General features: G+C 40.5%; 1 pseudogene; it reads right to left on the bottom strand.

The window, feature by feature from the left end:
* Positions 1-10,237: 10,237 nt before the first annotated feature.
* LOC112406841 (oocyte-expressed protein homolog) lies at positions 10,238-10,729 on the bottom strand (annotated as a pseudogene).
* Between the last annotated feature and the right edge of the window lie 261 nt (positions 10,730-10,990).

Here is a 10,990-nt window from a genome sequence, read left to right as displayed (position 1 = left end):
GGAGACAGCACTCACTTTCCGTCCCCAGTCCTATCTGCTTTGGAAGGCAGTTCTTCATGGGATTTCCTATACTTTTTGGACCATTGGTTCAAGGATGTTTGCAGAGCAAATGACCTTGGAAGCTAGAGATAATAAAGCTTGTAAATGTCTCCCTCCCTAGACACATTCCAGGTTAGTAAAAATCTTCTTCCTCTCCCTGAAGAGATTTGCTTACACTCCAGAGGAAAAATAAAACCTCTTTATTTCCCTGGAGGGGAGAATGGGCAAGCCAGCAATAGCCCTATATAAATCAGTTTTTCCTAATTTGGGGATTTCTCTCTTGCAGTGCACCCCAGTGGCTGCCTAGGTGACATCTGGTCCCCACTGTGTCACTCTGTGGGGATGGGGGTTTTGGGAACTGATGCAAGGTATTGCTTTGGGTGCTGTTTTGTTGTGATTAATAAACAGTTTTGTCTATGTCCAAACGGTGTGTATTCTTCTGTCACTGTCATGTATATACAACTGTATAGGGCAGCCTTACTTGTTAGCTTGCAAGTAGGGTAAAATCTCTAACCCTTCAGTTTCTGACTTAATAGTATCCTTCAGTATTCCAAATTCTGAAACAGAAGAATGCAGTGAATGAGATCCCAAATTCTGGAAGAGAATAAAATTCAAGCCCCATTCCAGTTTCTCCTAATATGCATGTTGACACGCAGAAGAACTAGCTGCGATCTAGCCACATTTACTCTAGAACATTCTCATCACTCTACATTAGGAGGTCCACGCTGTTTATGCTTCTCATTTTCTGTAATGAGAAAGAGCTTTTATGAGGAATAACATCCCAGAAATGAATATGGGGGATTAGAACAATAAGAAAACATTTCCATTTAAAGTATGAAGGAAAGCAGTTTACTTTGTCATAGAACTAGGTTAAACACAACACTGCCGTTTTGGGGATATTGCTCAAAGGATTATGTGAAACTGAGTTCAATAAGCCAATCAGGGAAACACAAAGCAAAACAGAAAAAAGCAATAACCTAATGTGAAGATATGTCCAATTAACAAAAATAGGAAATATTTTAGTTTCCTTGGGATAAAAGAATACTGAAGTCTCTGTAGATGGTGAGATCTTTTCCCTTCATAGAAATGTTTTGAACACCACCAGGTTAGGTTTGAGAGTTGAATTAGGAGTGACAGAAACAAGCCTCCTTCTAGCTTCTTAAGAATTCACATGTCTTTTGTCTTTTACCTTCTTTGCAAAATAAGTTAGAGCTTCCATTTTGCCTTGAGGCTTTGCACTTCTTGAGCCCAAAGTGAGTAGTAGTAATTGATGACACATAAGTTTTAATGCAATTACTTATGTGCATTTGTTGTTACATCCAAGGAGAACAAAGACATGTTTATTAGGTGGTAGGTTAGTAGCTCAGAGCTACAAAAAAAGGATGTTTGAAATCAATACATCCCACCATTGTGTTAGGATATTTTTGGTGTAGTCATGAGAAGTAAGCCTTCTGCATGCAAAACAAATACTGCACACAGAGTTTAGAGGTGACCGTGACCTTAAAGACCACACAGGGAAAATAAGAGTCAGTGGCTTTGCAGGAGTTCCACAGCTGGAGAGTAGTATGGCCAAGATTGGAAGGGTATGTGCTTCCTACGCTGTGCAGTACCCCTGCACTTGGTCTGTCCTCACTACCCATTAGATGGAACTCTCAGGTTGGCCAGGTGGGACACTTACCTATGAAGAGTTTGCAGAAGAGTTTCAGCACTAATATTTCTTGGGCAGTTTTCTATACTCAATTTTAGGATAGCATCATGGCTAGGAGCTTGAGCTTTGGTGTCAGTCATACCTGGACTTGAATCAGTTGCTGAGTCCAAGCTTGTACTGCTCATCACACAACAGGCCAATAAGTTGAGAGACAAGTTGTTGGGGCAAGGAACAGTGACTTTATCTGGAAAGCCAGGCGTCAGAGAAGATGATGAACTAGTGTCCTAAAGAACTATCTTACCCAAGTTAGAATTCAGGCTTCTTTTATTTATTTTTAAATTTTATTTATTTTTTATAAATTTATTTATTTTTGGCTGTGTTGGGTCTTCGTTTCTGTGCGAGGGCTTTCTCCAGTTGCAGCGAGCGGGGGCCACTCTTCATCGCGGTGCGCGGGCCTCTCACTGTTGTGGCCTCTCGTTGCGAAGCATGGCTCCAGACGCGCAGGCTCAGTAGTTGTGGCTCACGGGCCCAGGTGCTCCGTGGCATGTGGGATCCTCCTAGACCAGGGCTGGAACCCGTGTCCCCTGCATCAGCAGGCAGACTCTCAACCACTGCGCCACCAGGGAAGCCCTCAGGCTTCTTTTATACTAAACGGGAGGGGCATGGTTAGTTGTTGCAAACTTCTTGGTGTCAGAATCCTTTGTTCTAGCAGCTGTCCATGTAGGTCAGGTCATGATGTTCCTGTAAACCTCCAATAAGACAAATGTGCTGTTGTGCAACTTTTTAATCTCTGTATCAATGGAAAAGTGTTACACTTTTAAAGGTCAGAGCTTTGAGAATGGGCTGTCCTGTATATTTCAGGCTACAGGCAACATTCTTAACTTGTAGCAAAAGCAATAGAAAACAGAGGTTAAAGTAAAAGAAACAGATCCAATATGGAGTGAGATTTGTTCTTGCCTATTACAAATCTTGGCTCTGGCACATATTAGCTTGTGACCTCAGGTGAGTTATTTAACTTCTCTGGGCCCCTCAGTGTGCTTGTCTGTAAAGAATAGTAAGTCTTATTTATAAAGAGTAAATGATGATTCACTTTGCTGTACAGTAGAAACTAACACAATATTGTAAAGCAACTATACTCCAATAAAAACTAAAAAAAAAGAAAAGAATAAATGAGATAGTAAGTGTGTAGTGTTTAACATAGTGCTTGGCAAGCAATAGGCGTTAAAGGAGTGATTAACATTATTACAATGATCAGATACATAGCACTGGACTAGGAACATTCTTCATATCCAACCTACCTTTGAGGTACGCCTCCACATGTGTTCTCTTTCCTTAATTGTTCTGTGATTTCATTGTGTCCCACCTTGTACTTCTGAACAGCAAAAATGAAGTCAACTCTTCCTTTGTTCCATCTCAAGTCCTCCTCCTCCTCCATGAGGACTCCTACGATTTCTTTAGTTCTCAAGGATCCCTTCCTTTTCTGAACGACTGAGTTACCTCTTATATCCAGAAGCCAGTTAATTGATTGCTCTGTACCTTCATATATGCTGTTCAGTCTCCCCAAATACGCTATAGGCTTCTGTAAGATTCCGCTCCTTTTTTTTTTTTTTTTTTTTGCGGTATGGGGGCCTCTCACTGTCATGGCCTCTCCTGTTGCGGAGCACAGGCTCTGGACGCGCAGGCTCAGAGGCCATGGCTCACGGGCCCAGCTGCTCCGCGGCATGTGGGATCTTCCTGGACCGGGGCATGAACCCGTGTCCCCTGCATCGGCAGGCGGACTCTCAACCACTGCGCCACCAGGGAAGCCCTCCGCTCCTTCTTTTGACTGTCATAGCAGAGCACTGAAGCTATCAAAGGATCTCAGTGAATAATTAGTAGGTGAGTTGATATACTGTGCCCACCAATGACACAAGCCTAGTTCAAGAGCAATTCAGGATTTTAGGGACCCATTATTTCCAAACCCAAATCAGCATATGTGATTTTGTCAAGTACAAGTTGACTTAGGGGAAAGTGGAGCAGAAGATTTGAAATTGGGACTGTTCCAGAAAATTCAGGAGGTGTTTTCATGATTCAGGTAGAGAATAGCCATCAGTGTAGGAAATTACTTTTCTCAGTGAATCTTCTTGGCATGCAAAGTATTTTTAAAAGTCTGGTTTGTAAATCTCATCTGGCCAATGAAAACTTGATGACCTCTCTGGTTGTTTATTCTTCTTTTTTTTCTCCTCTTCCTCGTCCTCCTCCTTCTCCTCTTCTTGCTCCTCCTTCTTTTTAACAAATTAATTTTGTGTAGAGGAACTGGGACAATAAGAGTGATTGGGAAAAACAAATAGACAAGGAGAATCTTAAGGTAACCTTAAATTTTAACTTTAAATTTTTGTAAGAATGTTCTGGGTGGTCAGTGTGACTCCTATTTACTCTTATATAACTCCTATAAAGCATATATAAATATGCTTTCTGCAAAAGAAGTGTTCCAAAAAAATTTGTGTAAGTTGATTTCTGGAAAGGCTTATCATATTTTGAATCCATAGAAGATCTTTATAGACATTCTACACTGATTCCTTTTGTCAAGAAACAGGTGTCTTAGTTGTGTGTTGTTGTATAAAAAATTACCCCAACATTTAGCAGCTTAAAGCAACATTTATTATCTCTCAGTCTCTGGGTCAGGCATCTGGTGCTGCTTATCTGGGTCCTGTGGTTTAGGCTTTCTACTATCAAGGTGTCAGCAGAGCTAGTCATCTCCAGGTCAATTGGAAATGGATTCATTTCCAAGTTCACACACGTGGATTTTGGCCAGAGGCTTCCTACAGTTCCTTACTTGTGGGTCACTCCATAGGGCAGCTCACAATATGTACATTTGCTTCACCAGAGCAAGCAAGTGAGCAGAGCCAGAGAGAGAAAGAAAACCATCAAGACAGAGTCACAGTTGTTTATAACTAAATCTCAGAAGTGACACCCCATCACCTTTATTTATTGCATTCTATTTATCAGACGTGACTTGTTAGATCCAGCCCACACTTCCGGGTTGGGGATTATACAAAGACATGGAGACCACGAAGTGTGTATCATTGGTGGCTGTCCCAGAGGACAGGGGACAAAGACAAACAACTGTCTTCGTTAATTTGGATTTTTGCATTTTAAATTTATGTGACATACCTCTGTGCAAAGTGGAGTTGAGAACTTCCTAATTCATGTTTCACCTGCTTGCATCCCCTAAGAAAATCCTTGTGGAGATAACTTAGTTAGTCATTTAGAGTTAACCTCCTCTTTCTCTAGGCTCATTCATCAAATTATAGGTTAAATCAGAAAGAAGCAAAGAAAAGACCATAAAAGGAATGAAGCTGGCACTAAAATTTTTTTCTTACTGTAAAAAATTTTCAAGATACAGAAAAGTCGAGAAAGTAGTATAATAAACTGACAAGTACCCATTACTCAGAAGAAGCAGTTCTAGCATTTATTGAGCACCTGTGCAAATCATTGTGCAAAATGTTTCCAGAAAATTGTTTTCACTAATCCATTCAACAAGCTTGTAAAATAAATATTATTTTACTTAAGGATAAGGTAAATATTGCACTCTGTATGGAGAATACTGAGACTCAGGATGGGGTAAAAAAAATTGCTCAAGATTATAGAACTAGCAGAGCTAGGATTTATTGTATTTTATTTATTTTCTCCAATTTTTTTTTCTACTTCAGTATCACTCCTTTTCTCTTCTTTATGTTACTATTGTCCTACAACTATACATCTTTATGAATTATAAGCCCATCAACAGTTTTATAATTATTGCTTTTTGCATCTGTCTTTTAAATCATATAGAAGGAAAAAGTTACTAACAAGGATAAACTTATGCTGTCTTTTATATATATTTACCTATGTAGCTACCTTTACTGGTGCTCTTTGTTTCTTTGTGAGAATTAGAGTTACTGTCTAAGGTCTTTTTACCTCATTTGAAGGAGTCTCTTTAGGATTCCTTGTAGGGTAAGTGTGCCTTTGATCTGATCACGTGATTCTATTTCTATTTCTAAAACTATTTCTAACACACCTTATGGGCAGGGAGAACCCATGAGTCCCAGGACCAGCTTCCCATGAGGTGCTCAGTTTCATCAACCTGGATGTTGATCTGGCCAGAATTTCTCAACACTCTCATGAATCCTTTTCACTTTTCACTGCTATAGAAACTTTAATAACCTAGTGAGTTGCACTGCTTTCTTGGTCCATTTTGTCCAATATCACACTACTACAGCCAGCCAGGGGTCAAGAAACAGTGAGCCAAGGAATAAGTAGGAACTGGTACCCATAGATGTGATGTAAGTTAAAAAAAATGCGGATAATTTCATCATAGATCTAGTAAGAAAAGCAGTGAGTTTTTGCTGAAGTCAAGTAGTAAAATTAGGAATCGAGTGATCAGATCAAAGGCGGACCAAAGTCAAGCCAAATCTAAGCAATTAATCAGCTATGAGCATCATAACACAAAATCTGTGCATTACCTAACCAGGCCTAGTTTTGTTCAATGCTTGCAGCTCTGTAGATGACAGTATCAGGATTGCATAGTATTCGCCTGGTAGAAAGCTCAAAACTGGGCATAATCTAGGACGTAGAAGGGAGAACCAGGATTCCTCCTCTGGGTCCTATCCTTCCCATTGCATTAAACTGGCATTTCTTAACTTTGAATAATGTATGCAGGGCTTCTCAGGGTGTGAAAGAGGCATGGATATCTTGAAGCTCCAGGTATAATTTTAAAAAGAAGAAAATGTGCTATGTTTTCAACATTTAATTTTGTCAGTGTATCTCAGTTACAATATGTGCATCTTCATTTTGGAGAGAACATTGAAAAATCTGAGTTTCTTGTCTTTGTAAAGTGTGAGACCCATGATCAGTGGGCCTTCTGGTCAACTTCCCTCTTCCCAGCCGTACCCTGTGATAGCTCAGAAGGCAGACACCCTATTAAAAAGTATGGGTTTTGTAAACTGATTCATGCTTACCACCACAAATTAAGTACTACAGAAAAGTTAAAGAAGAAAGTAAAAAACAAAAAACCAAGCAAAACAAAACCCACTATCAACTACCCAGAAATAATCATCATTAACTTTTGGCAGACAAGATCTTTGTCATCATCTCTCTTTATATGTATCTTTATGTGTGTATAGATATAATTTTATAAAAATAGGATCTCAGAGGGCTTCCCTGGTGGCGCAGTGGTTAAGAATCCGCCTGCCAATGCAGGGGACACAGGTTCGAGCCCTGGTCCAGGAAGATCCCACATGCCGCGGAGCAACTAAGCCCGTGCGCCACAACTACTGAGCCTGCGCTCTAGAGCCCGTGTGCCACGACTACTGAAGCCTGTGCCCCTAGAGCCTGTGCTCCACAATGAGAGAAGCCACCGTAATGAGAAGCCCGCACACTGCCATGAAGGGCAGCCCCTGCTCACCGCAACTAGAGGAAGCCTGTGCGCAGCAACAAAGACCCAATGCAGCCAAAAATAAATAAAATTATTTTTAAAAAATAGGATCTCATCATAAATGCTTTTCAAAAATAAAAAGCATTCAGTTTTTCTTTACTTGAATTTAACAGGAGAAAAACAAATGAAATTGACAGAATTGCTCAACCTCAGATTAATAAGAATTTCTTCATATCAAGCAATTTTATTTCCTAAAAGGTAAGTCTAAAATTTCAGAAGATTCTTTCACTTAAAAAAAACAACAAGGGACTTCCCTGGTGGCACAGTGGTTAAGAATCCACCTGCCAATGCAGGGGACATGGGTTCGAGCCCTGGTCCAGGAAGATCCCACAGGTGGCGGAGCAACTAAGCCCGTGCACCACAGCTACTGTGCTCCAGAGCCCACGAGCCACAGCTAATGAGCCCACGTGCCACAACTACTGAAGCCCATGTGCCTAGAGCCTGTGCTCTGCAACAAATGAAACCACTGCAACGAGAAGCCCATGCACCACAACGAAGAGTAGCCCCCGCTCACTGCAACTAGAAAAAGCCCACACACAGCAACAAAGACCCAACACAGCCAAAAATAAATAAATAAATAATAAAATAAATTTATAAAACAAAAAACCCCCCCAAATACCAAAAGACTTCCACTTGAACAGTATCTATGGACTTCCTGCTCTGAAGATGAGAAACTTGACACTATCCTTACCTCATCCCTTCAAGACCACATTTCTGGTAAGCCTATTTTTACTTTTACCTTATCAAGATTCATAAATTTGTTCTCTCTTGTAAACATAATTCTCACAGCACTGCTTTTTCTTTAAACCATTGAATGAGTTCAATGACCCACCATTCATTGGCCATGGAACCTCCATTTCTAGTTTCTTTCGGCTTGCTGTATTTTGATGTTGGATGACTCTCAAACAGCTTGTGAGCACTAAATTTCATGAACTGCTGCTTATTTGAGAAAGTCTGTTTCTTACCTTTATGTTTCAAGTACAATTGATTGGACACAAAATTACACTTTGATTTTCCTGGGAAAAATTTTCTGGTGGATTAAGTCTTCTCTTTTTGCTCATCAGCATCAAGGACCTGCATAGTTTTTGGCCTTGTTCATTTTCCGTCTTCCTTAGATCAAAGACTCCTTGCTTCACTTCTTAAATGGGTCAATCCATCTCACTGTAACCTCTTTAAGAGCAGGAGGAAATTTAGGTAGTTGTTTTATAATTCTTAATTTTATTCTGAGGAAATGAGAGAAAGATCATGTAGGTCAAGAAGCATAACCATGAGAGATGGTGGTACTATATGAAGTTAAAGAGGATAGGTTGGGTAAGGCAGGTTGGATTATCTTTAGGCTATGGAGTTTGGGTTTTATTTTTAGTAAACTGGGTGGGTGGGAGGAGAGTGGAGAGTGGTGGTCATTGAAGGACTTTAAATAAGAAAGGACTGTGCACTCATATGTTTTGAAGTTAACTGTAGTTGTAGGATGGAGAATAAATTGGGTAGGATGAAGAGTAGAAGATAAAAGATCAGTTAAGGAACCTTACATCTACTCATTAGAGATAACTGCAGACTAAGTGAGGCATTAAAAATAGAAAGAAGAGGGGCTTCCCTGGCAGTCCAGTGGATAAGACTCCCAGTGCAGGGGGCCCGGGTTTGACCCCTGGTCACGGAACTAGATCCCATATGCTGCAACTAAGAGTTCGCATGCCACAACTAAAGATCCCACACGCTGCAACTAAGACCCAGCGCAACCAGATAAATAAAAAAATATTTCTTAAAAAATAGAAAGAACATACTACTTTTTTTTAAATGAAGGGAACTGGATGGATTAAATATATTTTTGCATCCATAACAACTTGATATGTAATAGCTAAATGTGGAAAGGATCAAAAATGTTCATCAATAGGTGAGTTTAAACAATTGTGATATTTCCATACAGTGGAACATTACTCAGCAAAAAAAGGAATGAGCTATTAATGCATAAAACAATGTAGATGAATTGTAAAATAATTATGATGCATGAAAGAAGTCTGACGGAGTTCATACTGTATGATTCTATTTATTTAAAGTTCAAGAAAGTGCAAAATGAGCTATAGTGACAGCAAGCATATCAGTTACTGCTTGGGGATGGGGGTGTGGGGTGATGGGGGGGTGGGCTGGCAGGATTCCAAGGGGGCATTAGGAAACTTTTGGGGGTAATGGATTTGTTTATTATCTTGATTGTGGTGATAGTTTTGGGAGTGTACCTGTGTCAAAACTAACTAAATAATACACCTATTTTATCTTAATTATGGGCAGTTTATTTCATGTCAGTTACACATCAATAAAGCTGTTTAAAAGACTCAAAATATTTTTGAGCTGGGTTAGTGGTATTTGGTGAAGGGAATGTGGGAGAGTGAAACAACAAAGATGACGATTAGGTTTCTGATATGAGCTATTTTCTATGAAGACATTTAAAGCCATGGCATGGGAGACACTACTGAGAGTGAGAATGAAGAAGACCTGGGACTGAGTGTAGAGGAAAGCTGACATTCACAGGCTGGGCAGAGGAGAAGCTGGTATCTTATTTCTTTGTGCAAATGCACCAAAATTTATTTAACTCTTTTTGATGGAGGACACACTTATTTCTAATGCTTTTAACTTACAAACAATGTTGCAATGAATAACCTTATATATGTGCTGTTTTGGAAGTGTGTGTGTGTGTGTGTGTGTGTATGTGTAATTTGCAGGATAAATTTCTCTAAGTAGAATTTGCTGACGTATATACACTAATATGTTTAAAATAGATAACTAATAAGAACCTGCTGTATAAAAAAATAAAATTCAAATAAATAAATGAAAGAATTTGCTGGATCATAGGGATGAACAGTTATGATTTTGGATGATAATGCTAAACTCTCCTTCATAATTGCACGAATTTACATTCCTATGAGCAATAACCATTGCTCATAGGAATGTAAATTAATCAGCAAAATAATAATCAGCAGTAAAATAATCAAACCACTATCCATCAAGATACAGGAAAAAAATAAATGCATAGATTTAAGGATATTTGCTTCTCTTGAACTTTAGTAGCAGAAGGAGAACTGTTCTTATACTCCTGACAACACTTACGCAACAGGACGCTGGGGGACCTGGGGGCCTGGTGCCTGGGCCTTCAAGAACTCCTCGAGTTGTTCCATCTTCTCAGCTCGGGCGCCCTGCTCCCGGTGACTCGGCGCCAGGCTCAGGAGCACGCTCTTCACCCGGCGCTGGACAGCCGGCCGCCCGAAGACGGTGATTTCCACCAACTTCCCGGCGTGAACTGCGTCCACCGTCAGCAGAGCCTGGCTCTTCCACTCCATTTCCGGAACCACGGCTCGGTCTGGGCCGAAGATCGAGTCGGCCAGCCACGCCTCCAAATAAAACACCAGCAGGCTCCTCAGCTACTGCACGGGAAACCACCACGGCCGGGAGCGAATCCGTGGCGGCGGAAGTGGGAACCCCAGCAGCCCGTCCCCCAAAGCCTCGGCAGTGCCCGCGTAGTCTGCTGTGCTGAAACCGGCAGCCCGCGGGTAAGGGGCGAGCAGCTCTCGCGGGATTTTATTTCCCCATAACCTCATTAACACAGAGTATTATCTAGCTTTTGACCTTTGCTAATCTGGTAGGTGAAAAATGGTAGCTCTGGATAATTTTAATTTGTATTCTTTCATTATGAGTGAGTTTGAACATCTTTTTATGTTTAAAAGATATTTGTATTTCCTTTTTTGGGGATTGTTGTCCATTCAAAAAAGTGAGTTATTGGTTTTTTGGGGTTTTTTTTTTGCGGTACACGGGCCTCTCACTGTTGTGGCCTCTCCCGTTGCGGAGCACAGGCTCCGGAC

The sequence above is a fragment of the Neophocaena asiaeorientalis genome, unplaced genomic scaffold (assembly GCF_003031525.2).
Source record: "Neophocaena asiaeorientalis asiaeorientalis breed wild unplaced genomic scaffold, Neophocaena_asiaeorientalis_V1.1 scaffold962, whole genome shotgun sequence".
Lineage (NCBI taxonomy): Eukaryota > Metazoa > Chordata > Mammalia > Artiodactyla > Phocoenidae > Neophocaena > Neophocaena asiaeorientalis.
Note: the sequence above shows the minus strand (reverse complement) of the source record. Positions and strands in the feature narration are given on the sequence as shown.